This window comes from Capra hircus, chromosome 7, assembly GCF_001704415.2.
Source record: "Capra hircus breed San Clemente chromosome 7, ASM170441v1, whole genome shotgun sequence".
Taxonomy (NCBI): domain Eukaryota; kingdom Metazoa; phylum Chordata; class Mammalia; order Artiodactyla; family Bovidae; genus Capra; species Capra hircus.
In genome coordinates, this window is record NC_030814.1 from 70,009,117 (window position 1) to 70,020,575 (window position 11,459).

The 11,459-nt window shown below is 41.0% G+C and overlaps 1 pseudogene; it reads right to left on the minus strand.

Moving 5' to 3' along the window:
* LOC102184805 lies at positions 6,193–7,845 on the minus strand (annotated as a pseudogene).

Sequence of the window (11,459 nt, forward strand, 5' to 3'; positions counted from 1 at the left end):
TTTACTTAACTGTTGTAGTGGTATACCCTGTGAGACAGCTCCTTGTACAAAGGATTGATCCTCAAACAATTTCACCAGGTTCTCAGTCACCTGAGGACACCTTGTGGCTAGAAGGAGCAAATGTCTCTCATTCTTTGGGGCTAAATAATAATAATAATCTCTCATTTCACTAGTGAACAATTTGTTCAGACCATAATTCAACTTTTTTCCCCCAATTTTAACCAAATTTAACAAAAACCCACCCACCTGCGTTTCCCTGGACCTCCTACCCAGAACCTCCTAGGCTCATGCCTAGAATATGCATCAGTCTTAAGTCTTAAGCAAAAACAGCTCAAATAAAAAATTTTTTAGATCACCATTTAAAAAAAGATGAAACCCAGATATCAGGGGAACTCATCAGAACACTAACGAGTACCAAGAAGTTGGTGGAGCTGAAAGTGCCAATTTTATTAAAAAGCAGAGACATTACTTTGCCAACAAAGGTCCATCTAGTCAGGGCTATGGTTTTTCCAATAGTCGTGTATGGATGTGAGAGTTCGACTATAAAGAAAGCTGAGTGCCGAAGAATTGATGCTTTTGAACTGTGGTGTTGGAGATGACTCTTGAGAGTCCCTTAGACTGCAAGGAGATCCAACCAGTCCATCCTAAAGGAGATCAGTCCTGGGTGTTCATTGGAAGGACTGATGCTGAGCCTGAAACTCCAATACTTTGGGCATCTGATGCAGAGAGCTAACTCATTTGAAAAGACCCTGATGCTGGGAAAGATTGAAGGTGAGAGGACAAGGCCACGACAGAGGATGAGATGGTAGGATGGCATCACCAACACAATGGACATGGGTTTGGGTGGACTCTGGGAGTTGGTGATAGACAGGGAGGCCTGGCGTGCTGCAATTCATGGGGCTGCAAAGAGTCGGACACGACTGAGCGACTGAACTGAACTGAACTGAAAGTGCCAGTACTGGTACTGAGCACCAGTTCAGGGTAGGCTATATGTTCACTGTTGGGTACCTTTCCCCCTCCTCCCCCCAATTTTTTAAAATTTATTTTTAATTGGTAGATGGTTGCTCTACAATGTTGTATTGGTTTCTGCCATATAAAATGTGAATCAGTCATAAGTATACATATAAGTTGTAAGTATACTGATAGCTCAGTTGGTAAAGACTTTGCCTGCAATGAGGAGACCCCGGTTTGATTCCTGGGTGGGGAAGATCCTCTGGAGAAAGGATAGACTACCAACTCCAGTATTCTTGGGCTTCCCTTGTGACTCAGCGGGTTAAGAATCTGCCCACGATGCGGGAGACTTGGGTTCAATCCCTGGGTTGGGAAAATCCCCAGAAGGGAAAGGCTACCCGCTCCAGTATTCTGGCCTGGAGAATTCAATGGCCTATATAGTCCATGGGGTTGCAAAGAGTTGGATGCAACTGAACAACTCTCACTTTCATTTTCTTTTTTTCAAGTATACATATCCCCTCCTTCTTGAATCTCCCTCTCATCCACCACCCCCTCCCCACGGCCCCTGCCAATCCCACCCCTCTAGTTTTCACAGAGCACCAGGTTGAACTCCCTGAGTCATACAGCAACTTCCCACTAGCTATCTACTTTACATATGGTAATATATGTACTTCAATGCTACTCTCTCAATTTGTCCCACTCTCTCCTTTCCCTATTGTGTCCACAAGTACTGTTCTCTATGTCTATGTCTCTGTTCCTGCCCTGCAAATAGGTTCATCAGTACCATTTTTCTAGGTTCCATATATGTGCATTAATTTACAATATTTGTTTTTCTCTTTCCTGGGTATCTAACCCTAACCCGTCTGAGCGATACTTGGATTGCGTTTAATCTATAGATTGCTTTGGGCCATATAGTCTTTTTTACAATATTAATTCTTCCAATCCAAGAACATGGAATATCTCTGCATCTGTTTGCATCATCTTTGATTTCTTTCATCAGTGTCTTATAATTTCCTGCAGGTAGGTTTCTTCCTAGATATTTTATTCTTTTACTTGCAGTGGTGAATGGGAGTGTTTCCTTAACTTCACTTTCTGATTTTTCAATGTTAGCATACAAGAATGTAAGGTATTTCGGTTTATTAATTTTATATCTTGCAACTTTACAATATTCATTGGTTAGCTTTAGTAATTTTCTGGTGGCATCTTTAGGGTCTTCTATATATAGTATCATGTCATCTGCAACCTGTGAGAGTTTTACTTCTTTTCTGATCTGGATTATTTTTCTTCTCTGATTGCCATGGCTAGGACTTCCAAAACTATGTTAAATAATAGTGGCAAGAGTGGGCACCCTCATCTTGTTCATGATCTTAGAGGAACTGCTTTCAGTTTTTTCAGCACTGAGAATAATGTTTGCTGTGGGTTTGTTGTTTATAGCATCTATTATGTTGAGGTATGTTCCTTCTATGCCTACTTTCTGGAGAGTTTTTATCATAAATGAGTGTTGAACTTTGTCAAAAGGTTTTTCTGCATCTATTGAGATGATCATATGGTTTCTATTTTTCAGTTTGTTGACATGCTGTCTCACATTGAATGATTTGTATATGTTGAAGAATCCTGGCATCCCTGGGATAAACTCTACTTAATCACAGTGTATGATCATTTTAATATGTTGTTGGATTCTCTTTGCTAGAATTTTGTTGAGAATATTTGCATCTACATTCATCAGTGATATTGGCCTCTAATTTTCTTTTTTGTTGTTATCTTTGTCTTGTTTTGGTATCAAAGTGATGGAGGCCTCGTAGAAGGAATTTGGGAGATTGCCTTCCTCTGCAATTTTCTGGAAGAGTTTGAGCAGGATGGGTGTTAGCTATTCTCTAAACTTTGGTAGATTTCACCTGGGAAGCCATCTTGCCCTAGACTTTTGTTTGTTGAAAGATTTTTGATTGCAGTTTTGATTTTGGTGTTTATGAATGGTCTGATCACTTCTATTGCTTCCTGGTTCAGCATTATGAGATTGTACTAAGAACTTATCCAAGATTTTTGATTGCAGTTTTGATTTTGGTGTTTATGAATGGTCTGATCACTTCTGTTCCTTCCTGGTTCAGCATTATGAGATTGTACTAAGAACTTATCCATTTCTTCCAGTTTGTCCATTTTATTGGCATATAGTTGCTCATGGTAGTCTCTTATGATCCTTTGTATTTCTGAGTTGTCTGTTGTAACTTCTCCTTTTTTGTTTCTAGTTTTATTGATTTGAGTTTTTATTTTTCTTAACAAGTCTGTCTAGTGGTCTGTCAATTTTATCTTGTCAAAGAGCCAGTTTTTAGTTTTACTGATCTTTGCTATTGTTTCCTTCATTTCTTTTTCATTTATTTCTGTTCTAATCTTTATGATTTCTTTTCTTCTGCTACCTGTGGCTTTTTTTTTGTTGTTGTTGTTCTTCTTTTTCTAGTTGGTTTAGGTGTAGTCAAGTTGTTTATTTGATGGTTTTTTCATTTCTTGAGGTAGGCTTGTATTGCTATAAACTTTTCTTAGAATTGCTTTTGCTGAATCCCATAGGATTTGGTTGCAAGGAGATCCAATCAGTCCATTCTAAAGGAGATCAGTCCTGGGTGTTCATTGGAAGGACTGATGCTGAAGCTAAAACTCCAATACTTTGGTCACCTCATGTGAAGAGTTGACTCATTGGAAAAGACCCTGATGCTGGGAGGGATTGGGGGCAGAAGGAGAAGGGAACGACAGAGGATGTGATGGCTGGATGGCATCACTGACTCAATGGACATGAGTTTGAGTAAACTCCGGGAGTTGGTGATGGACAGGAAGGCCTGGCATGCTGCATTTCATGGGGTCTCAAAGAGTCGGACATGACTGAGTGACTGAACTGAACTGAATAGAATTTGGGTCATTGTGTTTTCATTGTCATTTGTTTCTAGGCATTTTTTATTTCCTTTTTGAAGTCTTCAGTGACCTTTTGGTTATTTAGAAGCATATTATTTAGCCTCCGTGTGCTTGTGTTTTTTTTATATTTTTTCCCCTGTAATTGATATCTAGTCTCATATTGTTGTGGTTGGAAAAGATGCCTGATACAATTTCTATTTTCTTAAACTTACCAAGGCTTGATTTGTGACCCAAGATGTGACCTCTCCTGCAAAATGTTCCATGTGCACTTGAGAAAACAGTGTATTCTGCTGTTCTGAAATGAAATGTCCTGAAGATATCAATTAGGTCCATCTGGTCTAATGTGTGATTTAAGGGTTATATTTATAATTGTTAAATCTTCTTGGATGATCGATCCCTTGATCATTATGTAGTGTTCATTATTACCTCTTGTAGCAGTTTTTATTTTAAAGTTTATTTTGTCTGACATGAGTATTGCTACTCCCACTTTCTTTTGATTCCCATTTGCACGAAATATCTTTTGCCATCCCATGACTTTCAGTCTGCATGTTTTCTTAGGTCTGAAGTGGATCTCTTGCAGGTAGCATATACACAGATCTTGCTTCTGTATCTGTTCAGGCTATCTGTGTCTTTTGGTTTGGGCATTTAAACCATTTACATATAAGGTAGTTTTCTATTTATATGCCCTTATTGCTATTTTCTTAGTTGTGTAGGGTTTGTTTTTGTTGGACTTTTTTTTCTCTTATGCTTTCTGCTAGAAAAGTTCCTTTATTATTTGTTGTAAAGCTCATTTGGTGGAGCTGAATTCTCTTAGCTTTTATTTGTCTATAAAGCTTTTGATTTCACCATCAAATCTTAATGAGATCCTTGCTGGATAGAGTAATCTCACTGTTCAGTCACCAAGTTCACAATCAACTCCCTGAAATCCCATGGACTGCAGCATGCCAGGCTTCCCTGTCCTTCACTATCTCCTGGAGTTATTCAAACTCATGCTTATTGAGTTGGTGATGCTATCCAACCATCTTTTCCTCTGTCACCCCCTTTTCCTCCTGCCCTCTATCTTTCCCAGCATTAGAGTTTTTTTGCCATGAGTCCATTTGCCATGAAGCTATAGGACTGAATGCCATGATCTTAGTTTTTTGAAGGTTGAGTTTTAAGCCAGCTCTTTTACTCTCTTCTTTCACCCTCATCAAGAGGGTCTTTACTTCCTCTTTGCTTTCAGTCACTAGAGTGGTATCATTTGCATATCTGAGGTTGTTGATATTTCTTCTGGCAATCTCCATTCCAGCTTGTGATTCATTCAGCCTGCATTCTGCATGATGTTAAATAAACAAGATGACAATATAGAGCCTTGATGTACTTCTTTCCCAATTTGAACCAATCCATTGTTCCATGTCTGGTTCTAACTGTTGTTTTTTGCCCTGCATACAGGTTTCTCAGGAGACAGGTAAGGTGGTCTGGTGTTTCCATCTCTCTAAGGATTTTCCAGTTTGTTGTGATCCACACAATCAGAGGCCTTAGTATTATAGTCAGAGTAGCAGAAAGTAGATGTTTTTCTGAAATTCCTTTGCTTTCTCTATGTTTCAATGAGTATTGTCATCTCTGATTCCTCTGCCTTTTTAAATCTAGCTTGTACATCTGGAACTTCTCAGTTGATGTACCATTGATGCCTAGCTTGAAGGATTTGGGGCATTACCTTGCTCCCATGTGAAATGAGTGCAATTGTATGGTAATTTGAACATTCTTTGCCATTGTCCTTTTTTGGGATTATTAAGAAAACTGACCTTTTAGAGTTCTGTGGCTGGAAGTAATCTTGGCTATGGAGTAGTCAAGTCAAAGTCACTCAGTCGTGTCTGACTCTTGCGACCCCATGGACTATAGCCCGCAAGGTTCCTCTGTCCATGGGATTCTCCAGGCAAGATACTGGAGTGGGTTGCCATTTCCTTCTCCAAAGGTGATCAGCTTAGTCAGTTCCGTTCAGCCGTGTCTGATTCTTTGCCACCCCATGAATCGCAGCACGCCAGGCCTCCCTGTCCATCACCAACTCCCCGAGCTCACTCAGATTCAGGTCCTTTAAAACCCTTATGAGTTTACTGATGGCATTTTGTTGGTGCTGATCACCACAGTTCTTTCTCTGAACTACCATACTACAATGCCCTGTAATTTTTTTTTTTTTTAAGGAAGTGGGTATTTAAAAATGGACTCATTTGTTGTTTTTTTAAGACAATTACACATAATGTTACTGGTGGGCTAATGATGGAATTCAGCTTGCCACCCCCACCAGGCCACTCTTCAAAGCAAGCTGCTTTATAGAACTTTCCCAAATGTGCAAGAATTTTGGAGTTAACTAGCAACAAGCCTGAAATTTTGGTTGTGTATATAAGTACAAAGCTGGTTCATCAAATCCCTGTTCTGGCCCTCAACCCAGTGCATTTCAACTAAGGCAGCATCTACCTCCTTCTTAATGTTTATCAGACACTTGAAAAAGTAACATCCAGCCACTCCTTGGAGATGGTTCCCTTTTTCAGACACTGGGCTGCTGAAGGGCTCAGGAGCCTCGTGGTCCTGGGCTCCATTACTAGAGCCTTTACAGCCTTCCAGAACCTCCATGTTCCCCTTTTCCTCATTCTTTTCATCCTCCATGGGTTCTGGGTTTTCCTCCTGGGAAAGTGAGTCCTGGCTGGAGCCGTGGCCCCCCACAGTGGCAGACTCACCTTCTGGTAGACCAGGGCCCCCCAGGGCACTCTCCTGGGGGCCCTGGGCAACATCTTGGCTACTGCCAGACTCTTTGAGGGGAGACTTTTTCTCTTCTAAGGCTTCGATGACATTCTTGGGAGCGAGGGGCACTTCTCTCAGTTGTCTCACTTGGTCTCTTTTCTTCCTCTTTAAGTGAATCCAGGAGTTTTCTATGGCCGTTAGGAAAAGGCTGGTTTCCTCCTTTCCACAGGCAACTCGTTTATGCTGGACCTTTAGATCAATGAGGCTTTTTTCAAACCATGTTGTCACAACCAAGATGCCTTCCACTGTCTCAGGGCCCAGAGATGATGCTTTGAGGGCTAGTTCTTTCATCACAGACCCCAGGACTACAAACATAATGGGCTTCCTTGGCTTCTCTAGTTTTCTTCGCTCACTGGGTGGTGATGGTTCTGTTACGTCATCATAAAAACTCCAAGCCAAAGCCCATCTCAATGTCCGACCCTGGCAGAATTCAGTATAGGTGACTTTAGGAACCCCTTGTATGTGAAGTTCTTCCTTCAGAGGAGCCAGGCTGCATTTCTTTCCCAGCATACAGCTATACCATCTTAATCTTTTTTTAAGCTGTAAACTGTCATGGATTATCCTTTCAACAAACTTTAATTCACCACTTTCTGCCATGATCTCTGTGATTCCTCATGTATTTACAGAACTGGGTGGGGGTCTTCGAGGATTTCAAGAATTTACTCCCTTGGCTTCCAACTGATTGGCAAAAAAGGGAGGGTTGCACATGCAAAAGTCATAAATTATCTCAGATTCTTCTTTAAGATCATCCATCAGGAGTGTCTTCTGTGGTACTTTAACCCCTTTTATAAGATCAGATAAGTTATTCTGCTCCACATTCTTCTTTGCATAGTTGAACCACATATCATCTACTTCTGTTACAAGGAAATACCAGCCATTTAAGGTCATTCCAAGTAAAGGATAGATGCAGGATGCCCCAGTACCTATGTCAATTCCTCTTCGGAGGGTACTTTTGTCAGAGTTCTGATGACCGATCAGATCTTCTACCCAGTGAATATAGTTGAGTCTCAGGGGAACTGTAGGAATCCGTCTCTCCAGCGGAATATTGATAGAAAGTCCAAAATCTTCCCTTAGCAGAGTACAAGTCAGAGCTCTGACTGCTTCGAGGTCTTTAAAATTAAGACTCACTCTTCCATTCAGATTTATCTGAACATCTATAGAGTAATCTTGACTATATATATATATATATATATATATATATTCCCCCCCCCCTTTCATACTTTAAATATATCCTGTCACTCCCTTTTCATCTACAGAATTTCTGTTGAAAAATCAGCTGTTACCCTCATGGGGATTCTTTGTATGTTATTTTTTGCTTTTCCCTTGCTGCTTTTAATAGTTTTTCTTTGTGTTTAATTTTGATTAGTTTTATTAATATGTGTCTTGGTGCATTTCTCTTTAAATTTATCCTGTACAGGACTCGCTGGACTTCCTGGACTTGGGTGGTTATTTCCTTTCCCATGTTAGGGAAGTTTTTGACTATAATATCCTAAACTATTTTCTCATAACTTTTTTTCTCTTCCTCTTCTGGGATCCCTATAATTTGAATATAGGGATTTAATATTTAATTTAATTTAATATTTAATAGTAATATTGTCCCAGCAGTCTCTTAGACTGTCTCTTTTCATTCTTTTTTCTTTATTCTGCTCCTCAGCAGTTATTTCCATCATTCTATCTTCTAGTTCACTGGAACCACTCTTCTGCTTCAGTTATTCTGCTATCAATTCCTTCTAGAGTATTTTTAATTTCAGTGGTTATGCTGTTCATCACTGTTTGCTTTTTCTTTATTTCTTTTATGTCTTTGTTAAATCTGTTAAATATTTCCTGCATTTTCTCTATTCTATTTTCAATATTTTTAAACATCTTTGCTATCATTACTTTAATTTCTTTTTCAGATAGGTTGCTATTCCCTCTTCATTTATTTGGTCTTGTAGTTTTTCACCATGATTCTTCATCTGTAATGTATTTTTTGTCATTTCTTTCTTTTTTTTTTTTTTTGGATGGGTGTGTCTCTGCTCCTGTCTCACTAGTTGTGTGGCCTGAGGTTTCCAACAGTGGAGTTTGCAGGAGTGAAGGGGTCCACAGAGGAGAGGGATCCTGGAGGGAGAAGGAAACCAGAGAACAGAAGGTGACCCTGGAGGATGGAGGGAGACTACTGGATAGCACAGGGATCAGCCTGGAGGGAGGAAGAGGGCCTCAAAGGGAGGAGAGGGCCCTGGAGGGCAGAGGAGAAACTTGGAAGGCAGAGTGCCCAGTCCAGAGGCCAGATGGATGTCCCTAGAAAGAGGATGGGGGCCCCAGGAAAAGGAGGTCCCAGAGGGAGTTGGAAACTAGAAGGCAGAGGGCAGCCTGGAGGGTAGAGGGGGGCCCTGGAGGACAGAGTTGGCTCCACAGGGTGGAGAAGGTGGCCTGGGGACCTTAGGAGGCTCCCCAGGGCTGAGCGGGTGGGGGAAGACCAGTCAGTTACCTGTTCCTGGAATCCTGCAAGATCCTTCCCTAGTGGCCCACCTTTTCCTCTCTCCACAGGAACCTCCCCCTCCTTCTCATGTCCACAGGACCCACATAGGTAGAGGAGCCCCTGAAGAGTAGAGAGTGCCCCAAAGGTGTGAGGGCTCAACTGGAGGGTAGAGAGGGCCCCAGAGGGCAGATGGGGCTTCAGAAGGCAGAGGCCCAGGGGGCCCCAGAAGGCTCCCTGGGGCCAAGTGAAATGGGAACCACAAGGGATTCCTCTATGGATCCTCTGATCCCATCAGGGGTCTCTCTTGAGCAAGCAGTCATGTTTGGGTGCTCATGTTGTCACCCAAAAATACCCAAATGACTCCTCCCTCCCAGCAGCCCCTCAGTCAACCTGGCTGAGTGATGGAGAGCCCCAGAGGCTTCCCTCAGTGGATCCTCCAATCCCAGGAGATTCCTCCCTTTCGGCTGTGCTGACATGTTTCTACTGGCACCCAGGGAACCAAAACCACTCCTGCACCCAAACTTGTTTTTGAGCCCAAATCTCTCCCCCTCCCCCAGCAGCCCCTCAGCCGTTGGCCCCCAACTTCAATTTCCCCCACTTCCCCCTAACCAGTACCAGGTTGCCCCGAGGGCTTCTCCTGCAGCCTGTCTGCCAGAGGTCCCCCACCAGCACCTGGTGAGTATCCTAGGCCTGAGGAGACACAGACTCTGTGTCTTCCCTCATTGCCATCTTGATTCTGCCCCCTGTCCATTTTTTGATTGGGTTGTTTGTTTGTATGCTGTTAAGCATCATAAGTGATTTGTAAATTTTAGAGAGTAATTCCTTGTTAGTCACATCATTTGCACGTATTTTCTCCCAATCTGTGGGTTGTCTTTTCATTTTGTTTATTGTTTCCTTTGCTGTGCAAGAACTTTTGAGTTTAAGTAAGTCCTATTTGTTTATTTTTGTTTTTATTTCCATTATTCTTGAAGACAGACTGAAAAAGATACTGCTGTGATTTGTCAGAGACTGTTATGCTGCTGTTTTCCTCTAGAAGTTTTATAGTGTTTAGCCTTATATTTAGGCCTTTAATCTATTATGAGTTTATTTTTGTGTATGGTGTTAAAGAATGATCTGATTTCATTTTTTTGCATGTGAAACTGTCCAGTTTTCCCAGCACCATTTGTTGAAGGGACTAAGGTTGTGTGGTCTTGTCTTGTGTAGTCTTTGTCATAGATTAACTGACTATAGGTTCATGGGTGTATTTATGGGTTTTCTGTTATGTTCCATTGATCTATATTTCTATTTTTGTGCCAGCACCATATTGTTTTGATGACTGTAGCTTTGTAATATTGTTGGAAGTCAGTGAGCCTGATTCCTCCAGCTCTGTTTTTTTCTCTCAAGATTGCTTTGGCCGCTCGGGGTCTTTTGTGTCTGCATACAAATTTTGAGATTTTTGTTGTTGTTGTTCTATATAACTGAGTATTTTCAAAATTTTTATTTATTTATTTATTTGGTTGGATTGGGTCTTAGTTGCAGCATGCAGGATCTTTGATCTTTAGTTGCAGCATGTGAACTCTTGCTTGTGACATGTGGGATCTAGTTCCCTGAAAAAGGATTGAACCTGAGCCCCCTGCATTGGGAGCATGGAGTCTTAGCCACTGGGTCACCAGGGAATTCCCCAGTCTTGCAAGTGAATATTAAAAAAAAAAAAAAAAAACTTTATTTCTTTTAATATATTTAAATTTCACTTGTGGAAAGCCATTAGGAAAGAAATTATTTGAAAACCAAGATGGCCAGTTTTCATGATGATGAATAGCTATGTTTGTCCTGAGGGACAATGCCTTTTGAATCTGCAAGAGAGAAATATCCTTTCTGTATGTGGCTGCTCCTGGAAAAAGTAAAATTTACTATGTTTAGGTCGATTCAATAAAGTTTTAATAGAACATACTTGTTGATGAGTCAGAAAATCACCCAAATAAATGAGGCTCCATAAGAAGCCAAAATGAGGGACATATTTAAGCAACCCAGGATAATAAAATACCAGATAAACAAAGTAATTTATCCCTACCCACCCTCCCACATAGTCTTGTTTTGAGCAAAATGCAAAGCAATAGAGAAAAACAAATCGTGTGATGGGTATCTAGGGACTCACTTCCTCTGTGGTTTCCTATTTGTCTCAAGGACTCTCTGGAGTACTTACTTTTATCAAATGTATGTGTAATTGTCTATAAGATCTCAGAAATATTGCTTGCACATGGAAAACAAAATGCTCCCGTCTCCTACAACAAGCCTTCTTCAGGAAGTAACCAGGAGCATCACTTCTTTGGGGGAAGCATGTTGTGTTAAGGAAAATCCAGTGTGTGTAGGTACACAAGTGCAGGTAAAATGAAGA